Below are 16,746 nucleotides of genomic sequence, written 5' to 3' on the forward strand. Positions count from 1 at the left end.
CTTAATTTCCTCTTTGATTCATTCCTATCTGGTATAGAAATTCAATATCCTTTCAAGAAATTGAGTATAGAAGGAATATACCTCAACGTAATAAATGTCATATAGGTCAAATCCACAGCTAACATCATATTCAACAAAGTTTTAGAGCTTTCCCACTAAAATAGGGAACATATAATTATGCCCATTCTCACCACTATTTGTCAACATGGTACTGCAATAAAAATTCCCCTGAAGTTTTTCTTTTTCTACAGATAGATCACGTCATCTGTGAGGTGAGATAATTTTACTTAATTAGCTAATTTTTACTTAATATTATTACCTGTAGCAGTGCTTCTAATGGTAGCAACTTCCTATCCTTTGCATCTCACCTTAAACATTATCTTTTAAGCATGGCCTTCTCTGATGACCTTATCCATAGTAGAATTATCCCTCTTATGTTCTGTCACAGTGCCCTGCTTGGTGTCTTAGACACTCTGAATAAGGCAATAATTACTTTATTAAACTCTCCACTTATTTATTGTTGGACTATCTTATAAATATGTAAGGCCCATGCAGGAAGAACTTTTTACTTTATTTTACTTTTGTTTTATTTATTGCTGCATTCCCACTCATAACACAGTTCCTGTTTTGGAAATTAGCAAAAGAAACCTTAACTAAATTTGAGTCCAGAAACCTACAGGGGAAAGTCTCACATCCTTTCAAATATCCTAAAATACACCAAATAAAACTACTAAACTACTAAACAAAGGTTCCTCTCCCCACCTGACAATGGCCCAGCCAATTGGAAATGCTATCACTCAGTCAATGAGCTGCCATTTCCTCCCTGAAATGATACTTTCCCCCAGGTACTTCCTTTTAGAAGATCTCCTCCCAACTCCACCTTTTCCTCTATAAAAGCAAACTCCCCTCATTTGTTTTCCAGATTTGCCTATGGTTTGCTATAGAATGCACATCCAAAATTGCAATTTCTTGGAATATTCCCCAAAAAACTCATCTTCAGGGTGAAATAACAGGCAAATTTGCTTTCTAAGTTGACACTGGCATAAAATAGGTGGTCTTAATTTTTAGGAAGTAATTATTAATTGGATAAATAATTAGTTTCTAAATCTAAATTGGTGACAAAAATTTGTAACATATTTTACCACACTTTAAGGCACAATAAATTGAGAATTAAATAAAAGAAAATAAAAATTTGCTATGTCAAATGAGGAAATGCTCAATAACCTAATCTTCACTGGAACAAAATGACTGGGCTGATATTTTATTCTTGACTGCCAGTAGTCTTATAATGGTTTAAGGGTTTTTTTCCTCCATGTTACATCTTTCTGATGCTAATTATGTGATTTTGGCTAGTAGTATCTTTACATACAAATGTTCTTTTAAATTCTACTGAATTTACTTAAGCAAGAATTAGTCTTGGACATATGCCAATTCCAGCACTCAATGATAAATGTAGTCAAAAGGGATGAAATTTCCAATGATCCTTTCTGCTTTTGGGAAGAAGATGCTCTCCTTTTAAGAAGTGTTCTGAACTTTCAGGAGGTCCTTTGTTATGCTTAAAACATGCCATAAAACAATAACAAGAATGTCTCTCAAAATCTCAAGTCAAAAAGTCTGACTATACAAACATGCCAGAATGAGAAGGACTAAAGAATTGAATGATATTTTTCTATCCTGATGTTAGTAGGAAAGAAGTTACTCCAGAAAAGTTTCCCTGGGAAATGGATAGTAACTATTCTTATATATAATTAGAATTCGCTTGCCTTTTTGATAAATTATCCTAACATGATAAAGTTTTGTTTTTCTGTATGCACTATGGAAATCCTATTAAATAATCTGCTGTGAAAATAAAAACAATCTTCTAAATAGCCAGAAAACTCCATCAAAAAAATGGACAGACAGCTGAATGAAACAAAATATATCCTCAAGTCATAATGCAGCTTTTTGCCCTCTGTTGTCATGCTGGATGAATGAGAAATTCTAGGTCCCTATGAGTGAATTAAAAAGTCTTCCTTCAGATTATGAATAAGCCACCACAAGGTAAGTCTCACAGTACATAGTGAAAACCAGCTTCACAATTGTGTGAATTTTTCCTTTATATAAGAAACTAAATCACTGTGAAATAAATCAAACAGAGTCCAATTCTAGTTATATCACTTAAACATGTGTGACCTTGGGAAAATTAATTAGATGTTCTGAGCCTCAATTTATTCAACTGTGAAATGGGGCTTACAGTTCTTGTTACTGTAAATATTAAATATGATATATTAAATTGTGAGCATATGATTGGAATCCACTGTATGGGTTTTGAGCAGTAGTTGATAAAATAACAATAAGATTTTTAAAGGGTCATTTGAGTTGCTTCAGGTGAAAAAGTTGGAGGGCAGAATGAAAGTGGAGAGACTTGGCAGAAGTCTATTGCAGTGGGCCAAGAAGAAAATAGGGGTTAGAGAATGATCAAATTTGTGATGTTAGAAAATACAGTCAACAAAACTTGTTAAATTTATCGATAAGTAATATGAAAACAATAAAAGAGTGAGAGCCACTGTGATATTAATTGTCTGAACAATTACATGGAAGGTGATGCCATTTAATGAGATCAGGAATACTTATGTTTATTGCGGAAAAGTAGAAATTTAGCAATTTAGTTTTATAAATACTAAATTGGCATCCAATTAGTGGTCTAAAATTGGTTATGTTGCATATATATGTTTAAAAATTAAAGGAGAAATAGGAGCTAGAGAATTTACTGGTCACAGAAGTGCTTGAGAACTTTAATGAAGTGCTTCAGAATTTACTGGTGACAGAAAAGTGAAATATCCATCTAAAGACCCTAAAAAAAAATGGTCTCAATGAGATCTGAGACAATCCAGGGTAGTGACCTATCATTCATAATTTGATCTGCTCACTTTGAATGCGTAAATTACCTTAAATGGGTCTCAAGTATTACACTTTTGTGACTTTATGAATGGTTCACCTTTTCACAGAATTCCCTTCCCATCTTCTCTTGCTCTTTCACTTTTTACTTAAACTCAGCTAAAACATTGCTTCCTCTGGGAAGCCTTCTCTGATTTCAGTTTGATTGATATCTTCCTACACTATGACCTTTAGCATTGTGTGAATGTTTTTATAATGATACTTATTACATTAGTCTAGAATTGACTGATCTTTCCTTATGTATCAAATCACTGAGGTTAGGCAAGTATGTCATATTTAATTTGGTAATCACAGTGTCCATAAGACTTTTGAGACAAATAGATACTCTGTACACATTCTATAAATTGAATGAACAAACAAAATATTGAATTTATAAAACATTTAAAAGTTTTCCCACTTGCTTTGTAGATAAAGTGCTTCTAATATCTGAAGTCAGCACCTACAAAGACTAGATGGAACCAATGAACAATGTGGCTTAATAGTCACATTAATGTGACTAATGTGACTTATATGATTTAATAGTTTTTCGCCTTGTCTTATAGGTAAAGTGCTTCTAATATATGAAGTGCTCCTAATACATGAACCAAGGAAAAATGTGACTTACTTTGTCCTCTTGGGCCTTACACAGAATTCAAAGGAGCAGAAAATCCCTTTGTTATGTTTTTGCTCTTCTATATTTTGACCATGGTGGGCAGCATGTGCATTATGACTGTAATTGCCAGAAAGACACTGAACTCACTGATGTACTTTTGTCTTGCCAACCTGTCATTTATGGATGCCATTTTCCCCTCCATCATTAATCCCAGAAATATTTCAGACTTGTTCTATGGGACAACTACTATATCTTTCCCATCTTGCATGACCCAGCTCTTTACAGAGCTCTTTTTTGGTGAATCAGAGATCTTTCTTCTGTTGGTGATGGCCTATGACTACTAGGTGGCCATCTGTAAGCCCTTGTATTATTTGGTTGTTATGAGGCAATGGGTGTGTATTATGCTGCTAGCAGTGTGTTGGATTGGAGGTTTTCTGCATTCGGTGTATTATGCTGCTAGCAGTGTGTTAGGTTGGAAATTTTCTGCACTCATTAATTCAACTTTCCACTATTTGTAGGCTCCCATTCTATGGTCCCAATGTCACTGATCAATTTTTCAGTGACATGTACCCCTTACTGAAACTCATCCATACTGACACCTATATCATTGGCCTTTAGTGGTGGCTAATAGAGGACTGATCTGCACTGTTATGATTTTGTTCTTCCTCATCTCTTATGATGTCATCTTGCAATTTCTAAAGAATCTTAGTCAGGAATGGAGACAGAACACCCTCCAGACCTGTGGATATCTTCTTTGTTCCCTGCATTTTCATGTATGTAAGACCTGCAGAGACATTACCCATTGACAAATTACTGATTGTGTTTTATACAATCAGCACTCCCATGTTGAATCCACTAATCTACGCTGAGAAATTCACAGATGGCAATTTCTATGATGAAGCCCTGCAGAGGAAAATCATATGTGACTCTAAATAAGTATGCCATTCACCATGAACAGTCCTTTGACATTAAGGCCAATTTCTTTGGTATGCAGAAATTTTCATAAATCTCATGCAAACTTTCTTTTCTCCACAGGAATTATGATATGTTTAACTAAAGAATGAACTATAATTGTATAATATATATATAAATGAGCTTTCATTATAATTTAAAAATGAACTATATGTTTGTACTGTTAATAAGAGTTTCCTTATAGACCATAAGCTCTATAATGTTTTGTTTATCACTGTAGCTAGAAAGGTGAAATTTGTGTAAAGTGAGGAGTCAATAAATAATATGAAATGAATAAGCCAATGAAATATCTACAGAGTTCTGCTAATTTTTAATTAATTTCTGCATTTACTTTTATTACTTTCTTTGTAACTCTGAGTATTATTTTTAGCCAGATTGCTGTCCCTTTTCTTCATTCTATTTTTTGTACTAGTTAAAATACTTAATTCTCCATAGACTATCTCTTTATTCAATTTGATTTGCATTACATATGAAATTTTTAATGTCATTTAAGTACTTTTTAGATAAAAATTAAAAGTGTAATAGATAATAAGGGATATTAAATTAATTAAATTAATTAATATTTTTATTTAATTTAATTGATTTACTTAATGTTTGATTTAAGTTCATTAAATTTAATAACTATTTGATTTTATTTATTTAAGTTAATTTATTTCATTTTAGTGATTTATTATTAATTAATATAAATTAATAAATTTAATATTAAAAATAGACTCCATGCAAAATGATAATAGTGTAGAATGAACTTCTACCCATCCCTCAACAGAGTTTCCAGTTCCTCTTTAGAAGCAGTAATTCCACTCTCTTTGTAAGATCCTTTAAGTAGTAATCTTTACCATAAATCATGCCATAATATTCTATGATGTGAATGTGGCTTTTTAGTGGTTGGATATTTGCTTGGTTGCTGTATATCCTTCACTAGTTCCTCAAGCTCCTCTAAAGTTATTTTAGTGAGTTGAGTTCTTTTCCTCATGTTTCTATGAGGAATTTTGAGCCTGAAATATTCTAATCTGCCATCTTTCTCTGAAGGCACGTTATTAAGGCATTTCTTGGGAAGTATCCTTCAAGCTAAAGTTATGGGAATTCGGAAATGCTCTAATTTTGGGAAATCGTCCAAAGCTAGCTCATTATCTTTGAAATCACAAAACAAAAAATCCAGGTATACAGGGACGTTTTAGGTCTCCGTTCTTCATATTCTGCTTTTGTAATTCTTAATCTTCTGTCCCATCTGGGCCGGTTCTTTCTCTTTCTGCCCCCAAAGGGAAGGATTTTATTCTTGCCACATTATATGGACTAAAAGATGCTGTTGCTTTTATGTTAATTATTCATTCACATTGAGAGCATTTTTTTCATGGTTTTGCTGTGTGAAAGAGATTTTCTGTATGATTTTTGTAAGCACAATGTGGAGAAATGGATGATAGAATTTGGTATATTGGAAAGATATATGATTATGATTATTCTAATCATGATATGATATGATTAGAAACATTAAACCATATTATTTGAGTAAGACAGTTCTGAGAAAAACTTATTTTTTCCCATTATAATGTAAATTTTGGAAAAACACATTTTGAGGATTAAAGAGCAATGATAGATATATTATCAGGATCAAATAAAGAATCCTTGTAAAGCTCTTAGTACCCCTGAAAGCTTAATAGATGTTTGTTATTATGAACATTATTACTGGACTCTCTGAGAGTAGAATAGAAATATTTTAATATAATCTTTGTGTGAGCTTTAGAAAGAATGATACTGCGCATTTCTTCTTGTGAAGAATATTCTGAAAGCTGACTGCCATTTTAGAAGGTGTTGGGACTGGAATGGTTTCCAACCTCTTTGGCCATTACTGAACCTCTATCTTCTGGTTTTCTGATCTGTATTTTACCTGTGCCTCCACATTCTTAAGGCTAAGCCATTTGTGGGTCTGATTTTCTCTTGATAAGTCCTTTTTGAGTGGTCAAAATTTCATTTTACTATTAATCTGAGGTCAACAGAGCAGGCAACTGGAATATGAACTGACAAAATAAAGGGAAATGTTTGTTTAGAGAAGATAATATGGTGCAGTGGTTAAGAGAAGGCTTGAGAGTCAGATTCCCTGTGTTTCATTGTTACTTGGGAAATTTTTTAAAACTCTCTGCATCACGTTTTCTTCACCAATAAAAACAGTCATGATATTACCTATCTCCTAAAGTTGTTGGGCCACTTAAATGAGTTAACATTTAAGTGCTGGTAACAGTGCCTGACACATAGAAAACAGTCCAAAGGTGTTTTTAAAGGCAAAAAGTATTTACTTGTACAGACCCAACTTCCTTTTGGGGGTGGATCTTTCCCTGTCTTTGTCTTCTTAGGTGAAAAAGGTACCTTCTTTTATGACCAACCCAACCCAAATTATAACCAATGTAATTTTTTCCTTGAAGTTCAAGCATTTGTGCATGGAGTTATAAGGTCACTATTGAGTCTCTGAAAGTCCTGTAAGCAGTAGATTTTCACATAATGTGGAGGCATTTGGTAGTCTGGAGTCAAGTGAATTAGGGTCATATTCCATCTCACTAGTTAATGTAACACTGCATGCATGTCCTAATCTCAGAGTCTTATTTCAACCTTAGTTAATGAATATAATGAAATGGTAGTGCTTATTTCATAGGGTTATTGTAAGCACTAGATGTGATAAGGTATGTTAAGCATCCAGTACAATGTCTCGCACTCAGTCAGTGCTTAATTAATGTCATTGTATTTGTTGCCTCCCTCACTTCTATATCAATGTTGAAATTGTATGACTTTTTTGAACTCTATGATTTAGTTTTGTGATTCACTTTTATGTAGATATATTAGAGGCCAAGAGAAACTTTCAGAAATCTGAAAGTAAACCAAATAAAATTAATGTAAGATGGGTGAGATTAACTCTGATTAACTTACTTTAAAAATGTCGATGTCACCCACATTAAAATCAGGTTGAGGAAAACCTCATAATTGAATAATTTCTTAATTCCAAATAAAACAGATGTGGCATAATTATAATTGTATTAAAGGCCATTATTTATATACTATAATGTGGCACATGCTATTAAAGATTACTTTGCATAATGGTCCTAGCACTTTTGAAATAACTATGATTAATGCTGTTTTCCATAATCATTTAATGAATTTGGAAAACTTAAATATCTTACCCATGGTCACACAGCTGGTAAATGCCTAAGGTAGGATTTGAACACATGTAGTTTTGTTTCAAAACTTGCACTTTTAAGCACTATAGTAAATATAATAATGACACATACCTGAATAAAGAAACACTTTCTAGTATTGAAAGATAAGCAATAAATAAATAAACATATAAAAAAGATAAAGGTACTAAAAAGAAGTTATTAAAAAAAGAAGTGATGTGGCATAGAATGACTCAGAGGCAAGGGGCCCCTTTAGATTGGCCCTTCAAAGAAGACCCAAGAACAAGAATTTGCAGCATTTATTTAACTATGTCCAGAAATGAGAGACCATGAGCCGTGAGTCATGGGTAAAACCCCAGGAGGAATTTCTGTATGTGGTAAGGGGAATTTTATCTGACCTGAATGTGTACCATTAACTTCTCCTGACTTTTCAGACTCAAAGATAAACAACCTTAACCTATAATTAATTCAGCTCTAATTAGAGCCATGATGAAGCTAAATAAAACATTGTATACCTATATCTATGTATCTATCATCTATCCGTATCTGTCTATCCATCTATCTACCTGTCTTTCTATCTCATCTATCTATATCATATGTATTGAAGCAAATATTACCTCAAGACGCTGAGTGAAGTTGATTGGTAGAACAAAAGCTATCTAACCAAATTTACACTAAAATATAACTAGGCTTTTCATAGCTTATAAGGCTATGCACAGTTGCTCCCCACTCAAACACACATCCCCGTAAATGTATCCAGTACCACATTCTGCCATGTTGCCTCTGTTTCAGTCTGAATGGCTTCTTTTTTCCCCTAGGGCCTTTCCACTAGATCTTCTTTATTCCTAAAATGTTTGTTTTCCAAGAGGTCAACATGAATGGCTCTTTGTCATTACTCAGTCTTCAGTCCAACTGCCAACTTTTGAGGGGTTTCTAATCCACCTTAACCATCCATGTAAAGCCGTCCTCTTTCTCCTTGAGTTACTATCAAACAACTCTGTTAATTTTCTTTATAGCATTTTCAAAATCTGATTTATCTATTTATTGTTTCTCTTCCAACTAGGAAACTCCATAAAAGTAGAAGCATTACTTGTTTGTTTCACTACCACATCTCTAAGCATCTGGAAAAGAAATTGACAGAATAAATTCTTAATATATATTTACTCAATAAATTACCATCATCTTCACGTAACATTCTTTGGAATAAATGTGTTTGTAACAAGAAGGCTTATTAACTTGAATGCTTCTGAAATTGATGACATTCCACCTTGGTGATAAATTGAAATGGAGAATTTCAGATTAGTTTGATATATGCCAAGGTTCTTATCTGAAAACACAGAGTCATATCTAGAGAGATTAATTAGAAGGGACTTACTACATGAAATTATAGCATAAAGAATGTTTGGAAGGGCTAGAGTCACAGATTTCAATCTGAGTGACAAGGAACAATCTACAGAAGCATACCTGACAGGACTAGCATGCTAAAGAAGATGCTTCTTCTGCTGACACCATGACCATGCTGGCACTGGCTGACTGCAAATGTGGCCACCACTGCCCTGACCTAGGAACCACTCTGACTCTGTTGACTCCATGCAAGAACCCAGCCTCAGATAACTAATTTCTAATTTAAAAACCTGCACAGATGATCCTGGTTGCAGCACCCAAGTCACATGTCTGCACCCAATTGTCAAGAAGATCTGGAAAATGTAGTCATTTGGATTTCATGTCAGGAAAGTGGATACTACATCCTCTGGGTCACTAACAAAATGTATGGGTGCCAAAGGTTTTGGGGAGCCACACACTTCTTGTTTTCAGTATAGTTGGGGATGGAGTCTTGTGTAAAGTGTTTTACTTTATCAAATAGATAGTTGTCCTTGTTTCTGTTTGCCTTAGACATAAGGAAGAGGAGAGACATAAAAGACCACAAGTAAGTTAGTAAGCAGAAAAATTGTTGATACTATAGAGAACTATTGATATATTCATTCAATTCTTACTGAACACCTACTCTGTAAACATTGTGCTTAGTACTCAAGCAGAAACACAAATAAATGATATATCTTGATCTTCCCATTACAGTATAGCATATGACATTGAATCACTTTTTAAAAAGCTCTTCTATCTTACTTTCGAATTTTTTTAGATGGAAGATTTCCCAAATTGTCTAAGTGATTTACTTTCACTTTAAAAAAAATCCAGATTCCTTACTAAGCTCTGTACTGCCCTCATGAGTATGGTTCGTATTCATCTGTTCAATTTCAGTTTGCTTTCTTCTCTCCCTTCCCTATTACCTCTATGCATACAGACCTTTCCATGTCTTGAACTTGCTAAGCTCTTTCCAATGTTGAGACTCTACATGTAACAGTGTTTCCAATGGTGGCATCATTTTATCTTTAGAATCTCAGCTTAAACATCACCTTTAGGAAAGGTCTTTTCTGATTATGTTATCTGTAACAGAATTCTCCCTCTTATTTTCTGCCCCAATATCTTGTTTTTCTCTGATAAGCACTGATTAAGACTATAATTACTTTATTAAGTTGCCCCCTTATTTATCATATAACTCCATTGTAAGAATATAAGGTCAATTCAGGCAGAATCTTTTACATGGATTTTCCCCATTTTATTAGCTGCTGTGTGCTCAGTCATAGCATATTTCCTGGCATTAAAAAAAAAGGTGCTCTAAATATTTTAAAAAATAACTGAAAATTGAATAAATAATTAATTATTTTCTCTAAATTGGTGATAAAAATTTTAACATATGTAACCATACTTCAAGGCAGAATAAATTATTAACTAAAAGGAAAGAAACACTTGCTATGGCAAATGGGAAAATACTTGATAAATTCATCTTCACTGGAACAAAAAGACTGAGCTGACATTTCCTTCTTGAGTAGCAATAGTATCGTAATCATTCTAAACCTATTTGTTTCTCCGGGTACATCTATCTTTCTGACCCTAATTGTGTGATTTGGTATAGTAGTATGTTTACACATAGATGTACTTTTAAATTTTGTGGCAAATCCCTGTGAATTTAATTAAGCTAGAATTAGTCTTGGACATATTCCAATTCCAGGACTCAGTTATAAATGTGGTTATAAGAAATAAAATTTCCAATGATCTTCACCCCTGTTGAGAAGAAGATGCTATCCTCTGAAGAACTGATATAAACCTTACAGGAGATCCATTATGTTTAAAGCATTCCATAAAATAAAGCAAAAAAATCTCAAGTCAAATAGACTGGCCATACCAATACGATAGAATAAGAAGTAATAAACAATTGAATGGTATTTTTCTGTTTTGAGTTTAGTAAGAAAGAAGTTACTCCAGAAAAATTTCCCTGGGAAATGGCTAGTTGTTATATTCCTATGTAAACATAAGATTTGCTTGTCTTTTTGATAAATTATACTAACATGATAATCTTTAGGTTTTTTTGTGTGTGTGTACCATGGAATTCCTATTAAATAACTTACAGTGTAAATGAAAGCAATCTTCTAAATAATCAGAAAAATCCATGGAGAAAATGGAGAGACAGCCGAAACAAAATATATCCTCAAGTCATAATACAGCTTTTTGTCCTCTGTTGTCATACTGGATGAATGAAGAACTCCAGGTCCTCTGAATAAGTTAAAACGTCTTCCTTCAGATTGTGAACAAGCCTCCATGAGGTAAGACTAACAGTAAATAATGGGAGCCAGGCTTCACAATTGTGTGAATTTCTTCAATATGTAAGAAATTACATCACTTTGAAATAAACCATATTTGGATTCCAATCCTCATTTTATCACTTAAAATGTGTAACTTTGGGACAATGAATTAAATATTCTGAGCTTCACTTTCTTCAACTTTAAAATGGAGATTACAGATCTAGTTACAGTAAATATTAAATGTGGTACATTAAATTGTGAGTGTATGATTGGAATCCACTGTAAGAGTTTTGAGCAGTGGAATGATATAATGACAATAAAATGTATAAGGGTTTGTTTCAGCTCCTTCAGGTGAAGAAATTCTTGGAGGGCAGAATGAATGAGGAGAACCTTGGCAGGATGCTATTGCAGTTAGCCAGGAAGGAAAGGGGGTTGGGAAATGACCAAATTCATGATATACTAGAAAATAGACTCTAGGTTTGTTAAGGTAGCAATAAGCAATTTGAGAGTAATAAAGGAGTGAATGACACTGTGAGATTCATTGTCTGAACAATAACATGAAGGTGGTACCATTTAATGAAATGAGAAACGCATAAGTTTATTGTGGAAAACTAAAAATTTTGTGTTTTAAATACTAAATTTGACAGACAATTGGAGATGTCCAAAATTGGAGATGTTGCATATACATGTTTGAAAATTAGGGGAGAGATAGGGCCTGGAGACACAAAATTGAAGAGCAATTATTGGTCGCTGAGAAGTTGAATATCCATCTAAAGACCCTAACAAAAAAGTCTCAGCGAGATCTGAGACAATCCAGGACAGTGCATTTCCATTTCATAGTTTGATGTACTGAATTTGAATATGTAAATTACCTTAAAAGAATCTCAAGTATTACAGGTTTGTGACTTTACAAGTGGTGCACCTTTTTGTAGAATTCGCTTCCAGTCTTCTTTTGTTCTTTCACTTTTCCTTTAAAATTCAGCTAAAGCATTGCTTCCTCTGGGAAGCCTTCTCTGATTCCAGTTTGATTGATATATCTCTACATTGTGACCCTTAGACTTGTGTGAATACATTTGTAAAGGCACTTATTACATTGCTCTGGAATTTAATGATCCCTCATAATGCATCATATCACTGATGATAGGCAACTTTGTCTTATTCAACTTGATAATCACAATGTGACACATTTGACACAAATATTCTTACACATTCTATTAATTGAATGAATAAATAAAGGATTAAACTTATAATGCATTTAAAAGTTTTCCCCTTAATTTTTAGGTAAACTGCTTGTAATATCTGAAGTCAGCACCTATAAAGACTAGATGGAACCAAAGAACAATGTGACTTACTTTGTCCTCTTGGGCCTCACACAGAATCCAAAGGAACAGGAAGTCCTTTTTGTTATGTTTTTGCTCTTTTACATTTTGACCATGGTTGGCAACATGCTCATTGTTGTGACTGTGACTGTCAGTAAGACCCTGGACTCCCCAATGTACTTTTTGCTTGCTAGTCTATCATTTCTGGATGTCCTTTATTCCTCTTCCATTTCCCCCAGATTGATTTCAGACTTGTTCTTTGGAGAAAATACCATTTCCTTCCAATCTTGTATGACCCAGGTCTTTACAGCACATTTGTTTAGTGGATCAGAAGTCTTTCTTCTGTTGGTGATGGCCTATGACCGCTATGTTGCCATCTGTAAGCCCCTGCATTATTTGGTTATCATGAGGCGATGGGTGTATGTTGTACTGCTAGTGGTGTCTTGTATTGGAGGTTTTCTGCACTCAGTAATTCAACTTTCCACTATTTATGGGCTCCCATTCTGTGGCCCCAATGTCATTGACCACTTTGTGACATGTACCCCTTATTGAAACTTGTCTATACTGACACCTATGTCATTGGTCTCTTAGTAGTGGCCAATGGAGGACTTATCTGCACTATTGTGTTTCTGCTGTTGCTCATCTCTTACAGTGTTATCTTGTACTCTCTAAAAAACCTTAGTCAGGAAGGGAGGTGAAAAGCCCTCCAGACCTGTGGTTCCCACATCACTGTGGTTGTCTTCTTCTTTGCTCCCTGTATTTTCATAAATGCAAGACCTGCAGCAAAATTCTCCATTAACAAATAATTGAGTATATTTTATACAATTATAACTCCAATGCTGAACCCATTAATTTACACTCTGAGAAATTCAGAGATGACTAATACTATGAAGAAGCTCTGGAGAAAAAAAGTGGTATCGACTACTAAGTAAGTGCATCATCTATCATGAAGAAAGTAATTTAGCCTTAGTGCCATCACCTTTGAGTGTAAAAGTTTTCATAAATCTTAAACTAAATTTCATTTTCTCCAAATTATTTATGATAACTATAATTAAAGAATGAACTATGTTTGTGCTATTAATAGCAATTTCTCTACTAGAATGTAAGTTCTGTATCATCTTGTTTATTACTGAACCCAAAACGATGAAACATGTGCAGTAGGGAGTCAACAAATATGTAATGAAGTAGTCAATTAAATTTTTACAGACATACACTCATTTTTAATTAATTTTTAAATGTATTTTTATTACTTTATTACTTTCTTTTTCATTCTTAGCTTTAGTTTTAGTCAGATTCTTTTTTATCTTCACTCTTTTTACTGTACTAGTTAAAATATTTAATGATTTATGGAGTGTTTCCTTTATTCAACTTTATTAGCATTACATATGAAATTTTAGTGTACTATTTTACTTTTTTAAATAAACATTGAAGGTATAATAGACAATAATAAATATTAAAAATAGAGCCCATACAAAGTGGTAATAGTGTAGAATAAACCTCCTACGTATCCGTCACCAGAGTTTCCCAGCTTTTCCAGATGCAGTCACTGTTCTCTGTTTATAAGTTTGTTAAAGTAATAGTCTTTGCTAATATAAGCGTATTTCTTCATATGTGTTTGTGTTAATGGCTCTGTGTATAAACTTTGGAACGTACTACTCAACCTCCTGAATATCTTTACATACCAGTCTATATGGATCAAACTCATTTTCAAGTTCCTCATATTCCTTACTACTCCTTTGTAAAGATACCCTAAAATTAATGCATGCACTCCTTGTCATGTTTCTCCCAATATTTTTCTTTGACAAATAATTCTGCAATGAAGTCTTTATGGAATTGTGTAAGTAAAAGTTCCTAGAAGAGGAATTGTTCAACGAATTGGTATATGTATTTAAAATGTTGATCCTCACAGTTATTGCCAAAATGCCATCCATGAGCTTCTACCAAACTGTACTACTGCCTGCCAGCTGGAAAATGCGTGTTTAACCACATTCTCAACAATCAGTGCTTGATAAACATTTATGGCACTTGAAAATCTGATTAATTACAGCTATTATGTTTCATTTATATATTTTAATTGAAATCTAATAAATATAATTGAATTTGTGCATCTATTCACATGTTTAAAATGATATGTATTGGTTTTTTGTGAATTGCCTATTAGTGAATTTTACCTGTTTTATTTGATTGCTGATCTTTTCCACACTGATTTTGTGTGTGTGTGAGGGTAAGATTGGCTCTGAGCTAACATCTGTGGCCAGTCTGCCTCTTTTTGTTTGAGGATAATTGTCCCTGAGCTAACATCTCTGCCAATCTGCCTCTATTTTGTAGGTGGGATGCCACCACAACATAGCTTGGTGAATGGTTTGTAGGTCTGCACTCGGGATCCAAACCTGGGAATCCCAGGCCACCAAAGCAGAGTGTGTGAACCTAACGCCACCAGCCCTGCTCCTTTTCCTTACTGATTTTTATGATTTAATTATATGCTAAGGAAATTACTCCTTTTAACATTGTATGTTTAATTATTATTTTTCCAGCTTCTGATTTGTGATGTTTTTATACTGTGCAGAATAGTTTTGGGCATTTAGAAATATTTTTATGTTTACATAATCAGAACTCTTGATGTATTCTTTGGTCTTTATGTCTTTTAGAAAGACTTTCCCTATTTCAGTGTTACCAAAATATTCTTCCAAATTTTTTTCAAAATTTAATTATTTTAGTCTTTTTGTAGTTTTATATTTTGTGTTTAAATTTTTGATCCATCTACACTTTATTTTTATGTAAAGAGCTAATTAAGGATTACATTGTAATTACTTTGCTAAATGGTCATTTTTATAGATGCATAATTATTTTTACCCACTAAATTGATATCTCAACTTTGAATTCTAAAATACAGCATATATTTTGATCCAATTCAGGGCTCCAATATCTTCCATTGATTTCTTTATCCCTGTGCTGTTTAACACAAGATGTAATTGCATTTGATTTTTAGTACACTTTGATATCTAAGTTTAACATTCCTTCATTATTCCTTATCAGAACTATGTCTATTCTTTCATATTAGTTTTAAATTAAATTTCAATAAGATAGTCTAGTAAAACTAAGTTTAGTTAGTATTTTCAATAATATTTGATTTAGAAAGTGTATGTCTTTAGAGAACTGAGAATTCTTATTCTCAAACTGAGTCAGTCTTTTCACTTAACAAGTCTTTTTTTCTATGTTCGTATAGGTCTAGTGTGTTACTTTGAAATTTAGACTTTTTGAATTTGTTTTTTATGTTATTATAAATAGGATCTTAGCTTCTATTATATTTTCTGAGTATCTGTTGTTTCAATGTAGGAAATCTGATTTTCTTTTTAATTTTTCACTAAGATAAAATATTCGCAGTTCATCATTTATCCTTTTTTAGTCTAAGTTCTGCAAGTTTACAGTTTGTATAACTACCATCAGAATCAACATACAGAATATTTTATCACCAAATATATTTCCCCATACACCTTTGTAGTCATCTTCCTCCCCTGCCTCCAGATCGTGGCAAACATTGATTCATTTCTATCCCTATCATTTTGTGTTTTCCAGAGTGTCATATATATTGCATGATACAGGATGTCATCATTTTGTTCTCCCAGCTTTATTGATATATAGCTGACAAACTAAAATTGTATATATTTAAGATGTGCAATGTGATGATTTGATATATATATACATTGTGAAATGATTACCACAATCAAGCTAATTAACACATCCATCAACTCAAATTATTATCATTTTTGTAAGAGCACTTAAAATCTACTCTCCTAGCAAATTTCAAGTATACAATACAGCATTATTAACCATAGCCACCATGCTGATATTAGACCCCAGAACTTATTTATCTTACAACTAGAAGTTTGCACCCTTTAAACAATATTTCCCATTTTCCCCACTGCCCAGGCCTTGGCAATCAACATTCTATTCTCTGCTTCTATGAGTTTTACGTTTTTAGAGTCCACATATAAGTGACACCATACAATATGTGTCATTCTATATCCTGTTTATTTTGTGTAATGTCTTCCAGGTTCATCTATGTTTCAAAAGGCAGAATTTACTTCATTTTTATGGCTGAATAATATTTCAACCATATGAAC

At 33.2% G+C, this 16,746-nt stretch overlaps 1 pseudogene; it reads left to right on the forward strand.

Annotated features, from left to right (window-relative positions):
- The first annotated feature begins 12,628 nt into the window (after positions 1–12,628).
- Positions 12,629–13,554, forward strand: LOC103566583 (olfactory receptor 4A47-like; annotated as a pseudogene).
- Positions 13,555–16,746: the final 3,192 nt, after the last annotated feature.

This window comes from Equus przewalskii, chromosome 11, assembly GCF_037783145.1.
Source record: "Equus przewalskii isolate Varuska chromosome 11, EquPr2, whole genome shotgun sequence".
In the NCBI taxonomy this organism is placed as follows: domain Eukaryota; kingdom Metazoa; phylum Chordata; class Mammalia; order Perissodactyla; family Equidae; genus Equus; species Equus przewalskii.